Source organism: Pinus tabuliformis, chromosome 7 (genome assembly GCF_031772625.1).
Source record: "Pinus tabuliformis cultivar Carrire ecotype Pingquan chromosome 7, CPIR1, whole genome shotgun sequence".
Lineage (NCBI taxonomy): Eukaryota > Viridiplantae > Streptophyta > Pinopsida > Pinales > Pinaceae > Pinus > Pinus tabuliformis.
In genome coordinates this window covers 1629648555-1629668221 of record NC_142293.1, presented here as the reverse complement: position 1 = coordinate 1629668221, position 19667 = coordinate 1629648555, and positions in this window count along the sequence as shown.

Sequence of the window (19667 nt, the reverse complement as noted above, 5' to 3'; positions counted from 1 at the left end):
ACAAATTTTCAATCGTCATGTTTGGAAAAAAATGGTACTCTGCACAAATAGGACAAATGTTTTCTACACTGCTAAAACTATTTAGACAAAATAGTTTTCTCACAATCACCACTATCATATTTATGCTTTGGAATAATTTCAAAATATTTAATAAAAACACCGACATTTGCAACAAGCTTTGACTCATGTTGTTTGATTAACGATGTTGGCACAAGAAATGTTATTGTCATTTCCGCTTTCTTATTTGTTAAGTCTACACAAAATATTGCTTTTGACTTATTTTCTTTGTCCAAAAATGTTCGATATATAACCAAGAAAATTCCATGAAAAATATTTCCAGTTATATTGTTACTGATATCTTCGATTAACAATGGCATAGACTCGACCTCCTTTTGCCTAGTCATGAGCATTGAATTGAAATAAGTTTTTTGGTTTTTTTTAGAAAAAAGAGAAAAAGGGATAGAAACACTGTTAGGTCCCTATAATACTAGTGTATCCCCCCATTATTATTGTCATTGTAGCCCCTTATTGTTATTGTTGTGCCCTTACATTATTATTGTTATTCGACTATGATTATATTGTGAACCCTTAGACTCTTATATATAGAAAGGAGGTATTTTCATTTGTATCATCCAATAAATGTTGATTTGTGTATTTTAAAGGAGGTTTCCCCCTCGAAGAGGCTAATTTTGAAGTCTTTGATCTATCTCTTATTCTATTTTATGAGCTGGTTGCATAACATTTGGTACCAAAGCTTTGGATTCTAGGGTTTCACTGCTTCAAACAGGTCATCGTGAATTTTTTGCTATAATTTTTTTCTACGAAGCTTCAGAAGCTGAAATTAAAATCCATTTGAGTTGAAATCTTTGTGAACCTCGTGTACGAATTTCAAATCTTGTATCTTTATATTTTCGGAGATATGATCTGAGGACGTTAGGGTTTTTGCAGGCTCAAGATTTCAATCTCAAACTAGCGACCTTGGGAAAATAGTCATAAATTTCTCTCTAAGAATTGGATTCAAATTTTGTTAGAAGTGGCAAAAAGAGGAAAAAATCTAGTTTGTAGGATATTGTTTTCAAGGCCGAAGGTCGAAACAGTGACACGTGGTACTTCATACAAGTTCGCTCTACTGAACTAGTCTATAATTTGGCCATCGTGGGAGATTGGGCATAAATATTCCTTAGAGAATTCAATCTCGATCAGACTTGTGAGGTTGGAAAGAGAACTCAGAGGGATACCACAGGAAGCAATTTCAGACCTTGGAGATCCGAAATTACAGAGATACATCAAATTCAATATCGAGCTCCTACAGAGTGAAAAAAGGTGTGTAATTTTTTTTATTTTTTATTTTTTATTTTAAGTTTTGTTTGAGAAATTAGTTTGAAGTGATTCAAAGAGGCTTGTGAAGCATAATTATCATTAATTTATGACCTGAAGAAAGAAAATGGAAACACCTAGTAAGCAACCCGAAATCTCTACTATGACACATGAAGAAGAGGAAGAAATGCAACATGATATATCAAAATTACGAGACCAAGTGCAACAAATTTCGCTCTCACAGAAAGTAACAGAAGCTAAGATGGATGTTTTGAGGAATGGAATCAATGGTATAGAAGAAAAATTGAAAGGAAACATTGAATATTTGAAGAAAGGCATGGAAGGTTTGAAGGAAGTTTTGACAAAGTTGTTACAAGAAAGGCTTCCTAGTGGCGAAAAGGTAGTAGAGGAAAGTCATGATGAGAAAAAAAGAAATGTTAATAATGATTTCATATACTCTAACATTGGATTGAAGACCCACCACATTCCAAAGATCGATATGAGGAAGTTTGATGACAAGGATCCTGTCACATGGATACTACAGATGGAGCAATATTTCGATCTCCATAATGTGCAAAACACACAAAAGGTACGCATTGCAACTTTATATTTGGAACCCAATTAGTTTGTGTGGTATCGATGGATTTTCTCTTGTAAACAAATTGTCACGGTCAATTTTTACGGAGGAAAACATAGCACATTATGAATATATAAAGAGCAACACCTTCTTTAGCCAATTGATAAATCTCAAACAAAAGGGTTCAATGTTGGAGCACATTGAGGACTTCCAAAAATTGAATATAATGGTAAATGAGATTCCAAGGAGCATATGATTGATGTGTTCATAGGAAGTTTAAAGGAAAACATCCAACATGAGGTTCGCCTTTGGGAACCTGATTTAATGGAGAAGGCATTCAGGTTGGCAAGAAAATTTGAAAGAAAAATTATGGCAACAAGGAAGCCTACCACTCACAAATATAAAGATGGAAGTGTTGCTACCCCTAGCCTTCCACAACCTACAAGGTTGACACCTCAACAAGTAAAAGGAAAAAGAGAAAAAGGGATTTGTTATAGTTGTGATAAAAAATACACTAAAGGTCAAAAGTGTGCTGAGAAGAAATTATTTTACATAGATTGTGAAGACGAGGAAGAAAAGGAACAAGAAACGTCAAAAGAGGATATACACCAGGAACCAACCCTAAAGAAAGAAGAAATGAATCTGACCATATCTTGTAATGCATTGGCATGAATTACCACTCCTCAAGCTCTCAATATACAAGGACATACAAAGAAGAAAAAGGTAATAGTGTTTATTGATTCGGGTAGTACCCATAATTTAATTCATTGTAAGATAGCCAAGGAATTGAATTAATTCCTATATCTAGCACTAGAGTGTCAAGTGATGGGTGCAAATGGAGGAACCATAAATTTCTCTGGAAAGTGCCACAATATCAATATATCCATGGGAGAATATGTATTGAATAGTCTAATTCTTTCTATTCCAATGGGTGGTGATGATGTTGTACTAGGAGTCTAATGGCTACAATCTTTGGGTACGATAAATTTTAATTTTCAAGAACTTTTCTTGAACTTTTTTTGGGAAGGAAAGGAAGTTGAATTAAGGGGTATCGGAGGGAAAATGGGAAAGTTAATCAACTCTAACAACATGAAAAAGTTTCTATATAAAGAACAATTGGGCGTAATTGCACAATTATGTTCACCAGAGGTTCCCACGTCGAAATCATCTATTTCTCCAGATCTCCAAAAAGTCTCGGACAATCATTCCAAAGTATTTGAGACTCCCAAAGGCCTCCCACCTATTCACGATCATGATAATGCTATTCATTTGATTCCAGGAAGTGTTCCTCCAAACATTAGGCCTTATAGATATCCCTATGCCCAAAAGAGTGAAATTGGACGTATGGTTGCAGAAATGCTTGATGCTAGTATAATTCAACTTAGTCAAAGTTATTTCTCTACTCCAATAGTATTGGTGCACAAGAAGGATGGATTATGGCGCATATGTCCGGATTATAGGGAGTTCAACAAGATCACTATTAAAGATAAATTTCCCATTCCCATCATTGATGAATTATTGGATGAATTACATGGAGAAATTTACTTCACCAAGTTGGATCTTCGTTTAGGATATCATCAAATCAGAATGAAGACTGAAGATATTTCAAAAATAACATTTAGAAATCATGAGGGTCATTGTAGCCGCTTATTGTTATTGTTGTGCCCCTGTTGTCCCCATATTGTTATTATTGTGCCCCATAGAAGCCCACTATTGTTATTGTTTTGCCCTTACATTATTATTGTTATGCCGACTCTGATTACATTGTGACCCCTTAGACTCCTATATATAGAAAGGAGGTTTTGTCATTTGTATCATTCAAGATTTTTTCATTTGTGTAATGTAAAGGAGGTTTCTCTCTCAAAGAGGCTAATTTTGAAGTTGTTGATCTATCGCTTATTCTATTTTGTGAGCTGGTTGCATAAAAAAGACAAAAGGAAAAAAAAGAGAAATAAAGAAATAAGAAATCTGATACAAAGTTAATTGAATGTGCGCATAAGCACCTATTTGCAAATTTTATTTCTTCGCTAGTTTCATTTCTTTTGTTTTTCCTGTTGCGATATTTGTTTCTATGGTACTGCTCATTACTATCTCTACTCTGCCGTTGATCTCTATTTTGACATCATTCAAATTAGATAAATTTTGTCTGTTCACAAATATTAGATTGAAATCGCTACTTAAAAGGAGATTAATTGAAACTAAGTAAGAACTGTTTAATGAAAACAAAAAAAGATAAAGCAAAGCCATTACTAGTATACAAAAATTCTAGATAGGTTTTAGTTTTAGTAAATACAAAAGTTTTATAGAAATGTTCAAAGTACTTTTTTCCTTGTAATTTTTGTCCTAGATCCGAATCTCTAAGTGTCACTTTAAAAAATTTGGCCCAAAAGTGGTGGGGGAAAAAAACACAGTTGCACTGTTTATATAATCAAAGTACAATAAATAAAATAGAAACATGCCTCTAAGAAGAGTTATCATTGTCTTTAATGGTATCTCTTCTACTTGTATTAATTTCTACTGCTATGACTGTCAGGCCAGGAGGTAAATCCTCAGATGAGAATATGTTTATTCATTTGGGCTATTTATAATTATATACATGAGGGAGTGACTCTTGAGTTTCATCTCCCGATGACTCTTCATTTTCCCTTATTTATTATTTACACTATTTACAATTGTTCACCCAATCCCTATGATTAGGTGTCAACATTCCCCCCCTTAATATGAAGGGATGTTGGTGAGTCCAAGCATCGTTTTGAATCTTTCAAGATTTTCTCTTCCAAGCGCTTTGGTGAAGATGTTTGCAGTCTGCTCATTAGTGGAACAATGGCGAAGATGGATTGTTTTTGCCTCAACATGATGTCGGATCAGATGATATTTGGTATTGATGTGCTTCGTTCGATCATGAAACTTTGGGTTCTTGGCCAACTTTATTGCAGAGGCGTTGTCAATCATGAGTGGAGTCGAATGTACCTGTTTTACCTGAAAATCTTACAAAATTTTCCTTAGCCACACAATTTCTTTTGTTGCCTCAGCTGCTGGCACATATTCTGCCTCTATTGTGGAATGTGCTAGAACTGATTCTTTGCATGATCTCCAAGAGACAACTCCTGATCCAAAATTCATAGCATAACCAGAAGTGTATACCCCAGTTTCATTGTCTCCATCGAAGTCGGAATCAGAGCATCCAATCAAGCTAAGTCAGCCACCTGTGTATACTTGAGTCCAAAGTCTTGAGTTCCCTTCAAGTACTTTAGAACTCTTTTTGCAGCATACCAATGTCCCTCACAAGGATTTTGCATAAACCTGGAGAGGATTCCAACAACAAACGAAATGTCTGGTCTGGTAGTAGTCAGGTAGTTGACACTTCCTACAAGCTGTCTATACTTTGTTTCATCCTCAAATTATTTTCCTTCAATGGATGTGAGCTTTAAGTTTTGTTCCATTAGAGTAGTTAGAGGATTGCATTCACTCATGCCAAACTTGTTCAAAATATCTCCAATATACTTCTTTTGAGAAAGGAATATAGACTTCAGACATTGAGTTACTTCAATACCAAGATAGTAATGAACATAGCCCAAATCAGTCATTTCAAAACCTTTCCTCAATTCCCTCTTTATGGATGCAATGTAGCTCTCATTGTTCCCTATCATCAAAAGGTCATCTACATATACCACAAGATATACAACCATTTTTACAACTTTCTTGACAAACAAAGTTGCATCATCAAGATGATATTGTTTGAAATTGGGTTTCAGAAGATACTCAGTTAATTTTTAATACCAGGCTCGTGGTGCTTTCTTGAGGCCATACAAGGATTTCATAAGTTTGCATACTTTATGTTCATGTCCTTTCAAAGAAAATACTTCAGGCTAGGACATAAAAACATTCTCTTTTAGATCTCCATTCAAGAAAGCAGTTTTTACATCCATTTGATGAACTTTCCAACCATTCTGAGTTGCTAGGGCAAAGAGTGTCCAGATGGTAGCCCATTTTGTTGTGGGGGAAAAGTATCATCATAATCGACTCCTTCCTTCTGTGTAAAACCTTTTGCCACAAGCCTGGCTTTGTGCTTGTCAAGTGAACCATCAGCTTTATTCTTGTTCTTGTAGACCCACTTGCAGCCAATTGGTTTGGTTCCTAATGGAGGATCAACCAGCTTCCAAGTGCCATTCTTTATCAATGCATCATACTCCTTTTGCATCGCTTATTTCCATTCATCATGAGAAGCGGCTTCTTTGAAGGAAGTTGGTTCAAAATGTGTAGAAAAATTCAATTCACAATCATAAGAAACATCCATATCAACAGGTGAATCAGAGTCATCTACATCACCTCCATTTTTCCAGGTTGAATTTCTTGCTCCTGTCTTTCCAACCTCATCAGGATGAACACTTTTAAGTGTCTTTGTTAGACACTTTGGGGGACCTTTATGGGATGGTGCAGGCTGCTCGGTTGATTGAATTGGGACTGAATCAAGATTGAGTCTCTGTTAGGTCCCTATAATACTAGTGATTACCCAATTATTATTGTAGTTGTACCCCTTATTAATATTGTTGTGCCCCTATTGTCCCCATATTGTTATTAATATGCCCCATAGAATCCCTCTATTGTTATTTCTGTGGCTTTATATTATTATTGTTAGGTTGGCTGGGTTATATTGTGACTCCTTAGACTCCTATATTTAGAAAGGAGGTTTTGTCATTTGAATCATCCAAGAATTGTTCATTTATGTAATGTAAAGGAGGTTTCCCCCTCGAAGAGGCTGAATTTTAAGGCGTTGATCTATCTTTTTCTTGAGCTGGTTTCATAACATTTGGTATCATAGCTTTGGATTCTAGGGTTTCACTACTCCAAACATGTCATTGTGGAATTTTCACTATAACTTTTTTTCTGCGACGTTTCAGAAGCTAAAAAAAAACCCATTTGAAAAGACATCGCGCTGAAGCTCGGGTCCAAATTTTAGAGTTTTTCACGCTATATTTGCGGAGATATGATCTGAGGAAGTTGGTCTTTTTGCAGACTCCTGAATTACATTCCAAATAGGTGACCTGGGGAAAATCATCATAACTTTCTCTCTGAGCATCAGATTGAAATTTTGTAAGAAGGTAAAAAAAGAGGATGGACTGTAGTTTCTTGCATATATTTTTCAGAGCCAAAGGTCAAAACAGGGACACATGGCACGTCGTACAAGTTCACTCTACTGAATTAGTCTATAATCAGGTCACTGTGGGAGATTTGGCATAACTCTTCATTGGAGAATCCAATTGGGGTCAGACTGGTGGCATTGGAAAGAGGACACAGAGGGCTACCACAGGTCGCAATTTCAGAATTGGATGATCCAAAATTACAGAGATACATCAGAGGCAATATCGAGCTCCTACAAAGTGAAAAAAGGTGTGTAGATTTTTTAAATTTTTGCTTAAGCTTGGTTTGAAAAATTATTTTGAAGGAATTCAAAGGGCATAGTAGAGCATTAGTATCGGTAACTGATGCTCCGAGGAAAGAAAATGTAAACACCTAGTAAGCAATCTGAAAGCTCTAGCATGACTCATGAAGAAGAGGAAGAAATGCTACATGATATATCAAAATTACAAGACCAAGTGCAACAAATTTCACTCTCACAAAAGCTAACAAAAGCTAAGATAAATGGAGTGGAATCTAAGATAAAGGGCGTGGAAGCCAAGATTGACGATTTGAAGATAGATTTGAAGGAAAATTTGACAAATTTTCTACAAGAAGTATTTACTAATGGTGAAAGGGGAGGAAAGGAAACTCATGATGCAAACAAAGGAAATGTTAATCATGATTTCATAGACTCTAATGTTGGATCGAAGATGCACCATATTCCAAAAATCGATATGAGGAAGTTTGATGGCAAGGATCCCGCAACATGGATATTATAGATGGAGCAATTTTTCGATCTCAATAATGTGCAAAACACACAAAAGGTACGTATTGCAACTTTATATTTGGAACCAAATCAGTTTGTATGGTATCAATGGCTTTGCTCTCATAAACAATTTATCACTTGGGCAATTTTTACGGAAGAATTGATAGCACATTATGAGGATACAAAAAGCAACACTTTTTTTAGCCAATTGATAAGTCTCAAACAAAAGGGTTCAATAATGGAGCACATTGAGGAGTTCCAAAAATTGAACATAAGGGTAAAAAATATTCTAGAGGAGCATAGGATTGATGTGTTCATAGGGAATTTAAAGGATAATATCCAACATGATGTTCGCCTTTGGGAACATGATTCATTAGAGAACGCATTCAGGTTAGCAAGAAAAATGGAAAGCAAAATTATGGCAACCAGGAAGCATACCACTCACAACTATAAAGACGGAAGTGTTGTTGCCGCTAGTCTTCCACAACCTATAAGGTTGACACCACAACAATTGGAAGAAAAAAGAGCAAAAGGGCTTTGTTATAGTTGTGATAGAAAATACACTAAAGGTCATAAGTGTGCTGAGAAGAAATTATTCTACATAGATTGTGAAGAGGAAGAAGAAAAGGAGCATGTTGGGTCCCTATAATACTAGTGATTACCCCATTACTATTGTTGTTATACCCCTTATTAATATTGTTGTGCCCCTATTTCCCCCATATTGTTATTACTGTGCCCCATAGAATCCCTCTATTGTTATTTTTGTGGCTTTATATTATTATTGTTAGGTCAGCTAGATTATATTGTGACTCCTAGACTCCTATATATAGAAAGGAGGTTTTGTCATTTGAATCATCCAAGAATTGTTCATTTATGTAATGTAAAGGAGGTTGCCCCCTTGAAGAGGCTGAATTCTAAGGCTTTGATCTATCTTTTCTGTCCTTTTTTGAGCTGGTCTCATAACATTTGGTATCAGAGCTTTGGATTCTAGGGTTTCACTGCTTCAAACAGGTCATCGCGACATTTTCGATATATTTTTTTTCTGTGATGTTTCAGAAGTTGCAAAAAAAACCCATTTGAGAAGAAATCGTTCTGAACCTCGGGTCTGAATTTCAAAGCTTTTTGCGCTATATTTACGGAGATATGATCTGAGGAAGTTGGTCTTTTTGCAGACTCCTGAATTACATTACAAACAGGTGACCTGAGGAAAATAGTCATAACTTTCTCTCTGGGGATCGGATTGAAATTTCGTAAGAAGGTACAGAAAGAGGATGGACTGTAGTTTCTTGTATGCATTTTTCAGATCCAAAGGTCAAAACAGCGACTCGTGACACGTCGTACAAGTGCGCTCTACTGAACTAGTCTATAATCAAGTCACTGTGGGAGATTTCGCATAACTCTTCCTTGGAGAATCCAATTTGGGTCAGACTTGTGGCATTGGAAAGAGGACACAAAGGGATACTGCAGATCACAAATTCAGAACTAGATGATTGGAAAGTACAGAGATACATCAGAGGCAATATCGAACTCCTACAAAGTGAAAAGAGGTGTGTAGATTTTCTTAAATTTTTGCTTAAGCTTGGTTTGAAAAATTATTTTGAAGGAATTCAAAGGGCATAATAGAGCATTATTATCGGTAACTGATTCCCCGAGGAAAGAAAATGCAAACACCTAGTAAGGAACCTAAAAGCTCTAGCATGACTTATGAAGAAGAAGAAGAAATGCTATATGATATATCAAAATTACAAGAACAAGTGCAACAAGTGTCACTTGCACAAAAAGCAACAGAATCTAAAATGGATGGTTTAAGGAAAGATGTAGAAGTTAAGATGGATGGTTTAAAGAAAGGTGTAGAAGCTAAGATGGATTGTTTAAAGAAAGACGTAGAAGCTAAAATTGATGGCATGGATGATAAGATGGAAGAATTGAAGATAAATATGAATAAGTTGCTACAATAAATGGTCACTAAGGGTGAAAGGGTACTAAAGGAAACTCATGATGAGAACAAAAGAAATGTTAATCATGATTCCATAGACTCTAATGTTGGATCGAAGACTCACCATATTCCAAAAATCGATATGAGGAAGTTTGATGGCAAGGATCCTGCCACATGGATATTACAGATGGAGCAATTCTTCGATCTCAATAATGTGCAAAACACACAAAAGGTACGTATGGCAACTTTATATTTGGAACCAAATAAGTTTGTATGGTATCAATGGCTTTTCTCTTGTAAACAATTTATCACTTGGGCAATTTTTACAGAAGAATTGATAGCACATTATGAGGATACAAAAAGCAACACTTTTTTTAGCCAATTGATAAGTCTCAAACAAAAGGGTTCAATAATGGAGCACATTGAGGAATTCCAAAAATTGAACATAAGGGTAAAAGATATTCCATAGGAGCATAGGATTGATGTGTTCATAGGGTCTTTAAAGAATAATATCCAACATGATGTTTGCCTTTGGGAACCTGATTCATTAGAGAAGGCATTCAGGTTAGCAAGAAAAATGGAAAGCAAAATTATGGAAACCAGGAAGCATACCACTCACAACTATAAAGACGGAAGTGTTGTTGCCCCTAGTCTTCCACAACCTATAAGGTTGACACCACAAAAATTGGAAGAAAAAAGAGCAAAAGGGCTTTGTTACAGTTGTGATAGCAAATACACTAAAGGTCATAAGTGTGCTGAGAAGAAATTATTCTACATAGATTGTGAAGAGGAAGAAGAAAATGAGCAAGAAATGTCAAAAGAAGAGGATATACTCTAGGAACAAAGCCTAGATGAAGAACAAATAAATCCGACCATATCTTGTAATGCATTGGCGGGAATTACCACTTCTCAAACCATCAAGATAGAAGGACAAATCAAGAAGAAAAAGGTAATAGTGTTGATTGATTCAGGAAGCACCCACAATTTTATTCATTGTAAGGTATCAAAAGAATTGAATTGCTTCCTATATCCAGCACCAGAGTGTCAAGTGATGATTGCAAATGGAGGAACAATAAATTGCTCTAGAAAGTGCCATAATATCAAGCTATCCATGGGAGAATATGTATTGACTAGCCCAATGCTTTCCATTCCAATGGGAGGTGCTGATGTTGTACTAGGAGTCCAATGGCTACAATCCTTGGGTACAATAGCTTTTAATTTTCAAGAACTTTTCATCAAATTTTCTACGGAAGGAAAGGAAGTTGAATTAAGGGGTATTGCAGGGAAACCAGGAAAGATAATCAGCTCTAATGGTATGACAAAGCTTCTAAAAAAGGAGCAAAGAGGTGTAATTGCACAATTATGTTCGCTAGATGTTTCCACATCGGAATCATCTATTTCTCCATATCTCCAAAAAGTCCTGGACAATCATTCCAAGGTATTTGAGACTCCCAAAGGTCTCCCACCTATGCATGATCATGATCATGCTATTCATCTAATTCCAGGAAGTGTTCCTCCAAACATCAAGCCGTACAGATATCCCTATGTCCAAAAGAGTGAAATTGAACGTATGGTTGCAAAAATGCTAGAGGCTGGTATAATTCAATCGAGTCAAAGTTCTTTCTCTGCTCCAACAGTATTGGTGCACAAGAAGGATGGATCATGGCGCATGTGTCCGGATTACAGGGAGCTCAACAAGCTCACTATTAAAGATAAGTTCCCCATTCCTGTCATTTATGAATTACTGGATGAATTGCATGGATCAATTTACTTCACCAAGTTGGATCTTCATTCAAGATATCATCAAATCAGAATGAAGATTGAAGACATTCTGAAAACAACATTTAGAACTCATGAGGGTCATTGTGAATTTTTGGTCATGCCTTTTGGCCTTACTAATGCACCTTCAACATTTCAAAGGTTTGATGAATTCAATTTTCAAACCATTCCTTAGAAAATTTGTGTTAGTAATTTTTGATGATATACTAATCTACAAAAAGTCTTGGAAGGATCATGTTGAACATGTTGACAGGGTGCTACAACTATTGGAGGAGAAACAATTATATGCAAAGAGATCCAAATGTTTCTTTGGAGTCCAGGAGGTGGAATATCTGGGTCATATTGTATCTCATGAAGGAGTTAAGGTAGACCCTAGCAAAATTAAAGCCATTAAGGAATGGAAAATCCCCACATCCATAAAGAATCTGTGAGGATTTCTCGGGTTGACAGGGTATTATCACAAGTTTGGTAAGAATTATGGGAGAATAGCAGCGACTCTAACAACATTATTGAAGAAAGATGCATTTTCATGGACTCCGAAAGCAACAAAGGCCTTTGAACATCTTAAAGAGGCAATGTGCCAAGCACCGGTCTTAGCTACACCGGACTTCACAAAAACCTTTATTGTGGAATGTGATGCTTCAGGAAATGGAATTGGTGCTGTTCTAATGAAAGATGAAAGACCCATTGCTTTTGAAAGTCATCCAATCAAGGGAAAGTTTTTAAGCAAAGCTATTTATGAGAAGGAAATGTTGGCAATACTCCATGCACTTAATAAATGGCGACCCAACCTAATGGGAAGACACTTCAAGGTAAAACGAATCATGATAGCCTTAAATACTTTTTAGAACAAAGATTATCCTCTGAAGAGCAACAAAAGTGGGTCACAAAGATGTTGGGTTATGACTTTGAAATCATCTACAAAAAAGGGAAACAAAATGTGGTGGCAGATGCACTCTCAAGAAAGGATGAGGATGTGGAAGCATTGTTGTGCGCCATTTCTATTATCCAACCAGATTGGATAAATGAAGCAAGGGAGGAATGGAAGAATGATGAAGAAGTGTGGGCACTTATTCGAAAGTTACAACAATATTCTAGTACGTCTGATACATTTAGTTGGAAAAATGATTCGTTATGGTACAAAGATCGCTTATACCTCTGTAAGAATTCCCAGCTAAAACAAAAGATTCTTATGGAATTGCACACTTCTCCCTTAGGAGGGCACTCAGGATTTTTAAAAACTTACCACAGGGTTAAGAAGGAATTTTTTTGGGATGGCCTTAAATCAGATATTCAAAAGTTTGTGGCAGAATGTTTGGTTTGCCAACAAAATAAAGTTGAAACAATTAAGACACCGGGTCTATTACAAACTTTATCCATTCCAAGCCAACGTTGGGAGGAGGTTTCAATGGATTTTATCACAGGTTTACCCAAGTTTGAGGGAAAGAGTGTCATCATGGTGGTAGTTGACAAACTTACCAAGTATGCACACTTTTGTGCATTATCACATCCATTTAAAGCCAATACAGTTTCTATTGCATTTATGGAAACAATTCAAAAGCTACATGGAAACCCAAAGATTATTGTAAGTGACAGAGATCCCATTTTCACTGGAAATTTTTGGATAGAATTATTTTCTTGTCTTGGTACTCTGTTTAGCTCATAGCTCATCTTATCATCCTCAATCTGATGGGAAAAATGAGATAGTAAACAAATGTTTGAAGGATATCTTCGTTTCTTTGTATATGATAAACAGACACAATGGGTCAAATGGTTGCCTTTGGTTGAATGGTGGTATAACACTTCCTTCCATACAGCAACAAAAATGACCCCATTTATGGCACTTTATGGGTATCAACCACCATCCATCACATCATATTTAAGAGAAAATTCTAAGGTTCAGGCAATGGAACATCACATCGAACATTGACAACAAGTCCTCCAACTCTTAAAGGATAACCTCGTGTTGGCACAGAATAGAATGAAACAACAGGCAGATTAACATCGCAGTGAAAGAAGTTTTGATGTAGGTGATTGGGTATTCCTACAGCTACAACCATATAAGCAAATGTCCCTCAAGCAAGCTAAGAAGGATAATAAATTATCACCAAAGTATTATGGTCCGTACAAGGTGTTGCAAAAGATTGGTACTATGGCATACAAATTGGAGCTTCCTGCAGCTTCTCGATTGCACCCAGTTTTCCATGTTTCATGTTTAAAGAAGGTTATAGGCGACAAGCTCCCAGCTCAAAAAATATTTCCAGAACTTGACGAGGAAGGAAAAATTATATTGGAACCGGAAGCAGTCACAAAAACAAGAACTCGACAGCTACGAAATCAATCAATTTCAGAGTATCTTATTAAGTGGAAGAACTTATCTGCTGAAGATTCCACATGGGAGGATGAGAATTTTATGCAGAAGTATCCAGAACTACTCAAGCGTTGAGGACAACACTTTTTTGAAGGAGAGGGGCATGTTGGGTCCCTATAATACTAGTGATTACCCAATTACTATTGTAGTTATACCCCTTATTAATATTGTTGTGCCTCTATTGCCCCCATATTGTTATTACTGTGCCCCATAGAATCTCTCTATTGTTATTTTTGTGGCTTTATATTATTATTGTTAGGTCGGCTGGATTATATTGTGACTCCTAGACTCCTATATATAGAAAGGAGGTTTTTTCATTTGAATCATCCAAGAATTGTTCATTTATGTAATGTAAATGAGGTTGCCCCCTCAAAGAGGCTGAATTCTAAGGCGTTGATCTATCTTTTCTATATTTTCTTGAGCTGGTCTCATAACAGAGCAAGAAAGGTCAAAAGAAGAGGATATACTCTAGGAACAAAGCCTAGATGAAGAACAAATGAATCCAACCATATCTTGTAATGCATTGGCGGGAATTACCACTCCTCAAACCATCAAGATAGAAGGACAAATCAAGAATAAAAAGGTAATAGTGTTGATTGATTCAGGAAGTACACACAATTTTATTCATTGTAAGGTAGCAAAAGAATTGAATTGCTTCTTATATCCAGCACCAGAGTGTCAAGTGATGGTTGCAAATGGAGGAATAATAAATTGCTCTGAAAAGTGCCATAATATCATGCTATCCATGGGATAATATGTATTGACTAGCCCAATGCTTTCCATTCCAATGGGAGGTGCTGATGTTGTATTAGGAGTCTAATGGCTACAACCCTTGGGTACAATAGCTTTTAATTTTCATGAAATTTTCTGTGGAAGGAAAGGAAGTTGAATTAAGGGGTATTGCAGGGAAATAGGGAAAGATAATCAGTGCTAACGGTATAGCAAAGCTTCTAAAAAAGGAATGAAAAGGTGTAATTGCACAATTATGTTCACTAGATGTTTCCACATTGGAATCATATATTTCTCCAGATCTCCAAAAAGTCTTGGAAAATCATTCCAAGGTATTTGAGACTCCCAAAGGTCTCCCACCTATTCGTGATCATGATCATGCTATTCATCTGATTCCAGGAGGTGTTCCTCCAAACATCAAGCCGTACAGATATCCCTATGCCCAAAAGAGTGAAATTGAACGTATGGTTGCAGAAATGCTAGAGGCTGGTATAATTCAACCGATTCAAAGTTCTTTCTCTGCTCCAGTAGTATTGGTGCACAAGAAGGATGGATCATGGCGCATGTGTCTGGATTATAGGGAGCTCAACAAGCTCACTATTAAAGATAAGTTTCCCATTCCTGCCATTTATGAATTACTGGATGAATTGCATGGATCAATTTACTTCACAAAGTTGGATCTTCGTTCAGGATATCATCAAATCAGAATGAAGACTGAAGACATTCCGAAAACAACATTTAGAACTCATGAGGGTCATTATGAATTTTTGGTCATGCCTTTTGGCCTTACCAATGCACCCTAAACATTTAAAGGTTTGATGAATTCAATTTTCAAACCATTCCTTAGAAAATTTGTGTTATTATTTTTTGATGATATACTAATCTACAGCAAGTCTTGGAAGGACCATGTTGAACATGTTGACAGGGTGCTACAACTATTAGAGGAGAAACATTTATATGCAAAAAGATCCAAATGTTTCTTTAGAGTACAAGAGGTGGAATATTTGGGTCATATTGTATCTCATGAAGAAGTTAAGGTAGACCCTAGCAAAATTAAAGCCATTAAGGAATGGAAAATCCCCACATCCATAAAGCATCTGCGAGGATTTCTCGGGTTGACAGGGTATTATCGCAAGTTTGTTAAGAATTATGGGAGAATAGCAACACCTCTAACAACACTATTGAAGAAAGATGCATTTTCATGGACTCCAGAAGCAGCAAAGGCCTTCGAACATCTTAAAGAGGCAATGTGCCAAACACCTGTCTTAGCTACATCGGACTTCACAAAAACCTTTATTATGGAATGTGATGCTTCAGGAAATGGAATTGGTGCTGTTCTAATTCAAGATGAAAGACCCATTGCTTTTGAAAGTCGTCCAATCAAGGGAAAGTTTTTACACAAAGCTATTTATGAGAAGGAAATGTTGGCAATACTCCATGCACTTAAGAAATGGCGACCCTACCTAATTGGAAGACACTTCAAGGTAAAAACGGATCATGATAGCCTTAAATAATTTTTAGAACAAAGATTATCCTCTGAAGAGCAACAAAAGTGGGTCACAAAGATGTTGGGTTATAACTTTGAAATCATCTACAAAAAAGGGAAGCGAAATGTGGTGGCAGATGCACTCTCAAGAAAGGATGAAGATGTGGAAGCATTGTTGTGCGCCATTTCTATTATCCAACCAGATTGGATAAACGAAGCAAGGGAGGAATGGAAGAATGATGAAGAAGTGTGGGTACTTATTCAAAAGTTACAACAAGATTCCAGTACGTCGGATACATTTAGCTGGAAAAATGATTCATTATGGTACAAAGATCACTTATAGCTCTGTAATAATTCCTAGCTAAAACAAAAGATTCTTATGGAATTGCACACTTCTCCCTTAGGAGGGCACTCAGGATTTTTAAAAACTTACCACAGGGTTAAGAAGGAATTTTTTTGGGATGGCCTTAAATCAGATATTCAAAAGTTTGTGGCGGAATGTTTGGTTTTCCAACAAAATAAAGTTGAAACAATTAAGACACTGGGTCTATTACAACCTTTATCCATTCCAAGCCAATGTTGGGAGGAGGTTTCAATGGATTTTATCACAGGTTTACCCAAGTCTGAGGGAAAGAGTGTCATCATGGTGGTAGTTGACAGACTTACCAAGTATGCACACTTTTGTGCATTATCACATCCATTTAAAGCCATTACAGTTTCTACTGCATTTATGGAAACAATTCAAAAGCTACATGGAAACCCAAAGATTGTTGTAAGTGACAGAGATCCCATTTTAACTGGAAATTTTTGGATATAATTATTTTCTTGTCATCTTATCATCCTCAATCTGATGGGAAAACTGAGATAGTAAACAAATGTTTGGAAGGATATCTTCGTTGCTTTGTATATGATAAACAGACACAATGGGTCAAATGGTTGCCTCTGGCTGAATGGTGGTATAACACTTCCTTCCATACAGCAACAAAAATGACCCCATTTATGGCACTTTATGGGTATCAGCCACCATCCATCACATCATATTTAAGAGAAAATTCTAAGGTTCAAGCAGTGGAACATTACATCGAACATCAACAACAAGTCCTCCAACTCTTAAAGGATAACCTCATGTTGGCACATAATAGAATGAAACAATAGGCAGATCAACATCGTAGTGAAAGAAGTTTTGATGTAGGTGATTGGGTATTCCTACGGCTACAACCATATAAGAAAATGTCCCTCAAGCAAGCTAAGAAGGATAATAAATTATCACCAAAGTATTATGGTCCGTACAAGGTGTTGCAAAAGATTGGTACTATGGCATACAAATTGGAGCTTCCTGCAGCTTCTCGATTGCACCCAGTTTTCCATGTTTCATGTTTAAAGAAGGTTATAGGCGATAAGCTCCCAGTTCAAACAATATTTCCAGAACTTGACGAGGAAGGAAAAATTATATTGGAACCAGAAGCAGTCACAGAAACAAGAACTCAACAGCTGTGAAATCGATCAATTTCAGAGTATCTTATCAAGTGGAAGAACTTATCTGCTGAAGCTTCCACATGGGAGGATGATAATTTTATACAGAAGCATCCAGAACTACTCAAGCGTTGAGGACAACACTTTTTTGAGGGAGAGGGGCATGTTGGGTCGCTATAATACTAGTGATTACCCCATTACTATTGTAGTTGTACCCCTTATTAATATTGTTGTGCCCCTATTGTCCCCATATTGTTACTACTGTGCCCCATAGAATCTCTCTATTGTTATTTTTGTGGCTTTATATTATTATTGTTAGGTCGGCTGGGTTATATTGTGACTCCTTAGACTCCTATATATAGAAAGGAGGTTTTGTCATTTGAATCATCCAAGAATTGTTCATTTATGTAATGTAAAGGAGGTTGCCCCCTCGAAGAGGCTGAATTTTAAGGCGTTGATCTATCTTTTCTATCTTTTTCTTGAGCTAGTTTCATAACAGTCTCCCAATTATGTCAATCACATCACTCAAAGTATCATAAATGGTTGGAGTTTCATGTGGGGGAGAGAGTGCTTTAGAAGAAGATTCCACAGGCTGATCCAGTATAGGAATCTCCCCTTCAAGATGTCGAATATGCTATCAAATTCTTGAAATGATTTTGCATTTGTGAATCTATCCAAGCGATCAAGTTGCCACTCAACAACATTGTCAGCTTTGGATGATTCAAAAAAAATTACATCTCTAGATACAAAAAACTTTTTATTGAATTCATCATAGAGACGGTATGCTTTGGAGGTGTTTGAATACCCCAAGAAGATACACTTATGACTCCTTACACCACGTTTGTTTCTATGTACCTTTGGTATCAAAGAATAACAGGTGGAACCAAAGACCCTGAGATAATTTACCTAAGGAATGTGCCCATACCACATTTCATAAGGAGTCTTGTTTCTAATAGCATTAGATGGACATCTATTCTTTGCATATACGACACATAGAACTGCATCAGCCCAAAACATCAATTTTACATTCTTGAAAAAAATCATGGAGCGCACCATATTTAAGATTGTCCTATTCATTCTTTCAGCTACTCCATTCAATTGGGGATTATAAGGCACAATTGTTTGATATTTGATCCCATGTTGGCGAAGATAGTTTTCAAATTCATTTGAAGTGTATTCTTTTCCATTATTAGTGCGAATAGAGGCAATATGAGATTGTGCATCATTTTCAATCCATGTATGAAAGTTCTTGAATGTTTGAAAAGTATCAGATTTGTTCTTTAATAAATAAACCCAACACATTCTGGTGTAGTCATCAATAAATGTCATCATATATTTATTTTCATTTGCAAAAGGAACATGCATTGGACCACATAAATATGAATGAATGAGTTCAAGTTTTCTATGTGCTCTGGAATGTGAATCATGAAAAGATTGTTTGCTATGCTTTCTTAGAAGGTAAACATCACATTTCTTAAGTTTCCTAGGAATTGTAGGCAAACCAGTAACACCATTTTTCTCAAGCAGAGGCTGTCATAGTTCAAGTGTCCAAATCTAGCATGCCATAATAAACTTGATGGAAAAATACCTTCATCATAATGAGAATTGTATGAGAAATTTTGTGCATGAGCCGAGGTACCTTGTAGCCTGAGAAGCCTTTCTTCTTCTATCCCCGTCATGAAAAGTGAGCGATTTGATGCTTTTATCACCTCAACCTTGCCATCAAACATATGAATGGAGTGACCTTGCTGGCAGATGTGGACCAAGGAAAAAAAGTTTCTCCTCAACTGTGAGATATATAAAATATCATGTAGAAGAGTGTCTGGAAGTCCAAGCAATTTGAGCTTGATTGTGCCAAGCCCTGATGGCTTGAGTTTTGATTTGTTTTCAAAATAAACTTCTCCATCAACATTATCAGTAAATTCTTCAAAAAATTCTCTACTAAAAGTCATGTGGCAAGTTGCTCTTGAGTCAAGCAACCAAACATTTTTCCAAGAAGCAAGTGAAGCATTAAACAAGTCTTCATTTACTCCAATATTACAATGTGCTACAACATAGTGAGTGGATTCAGGTGCTTTACCTTTCTCTTTGTCATTAGTTTTACCTTTAGGC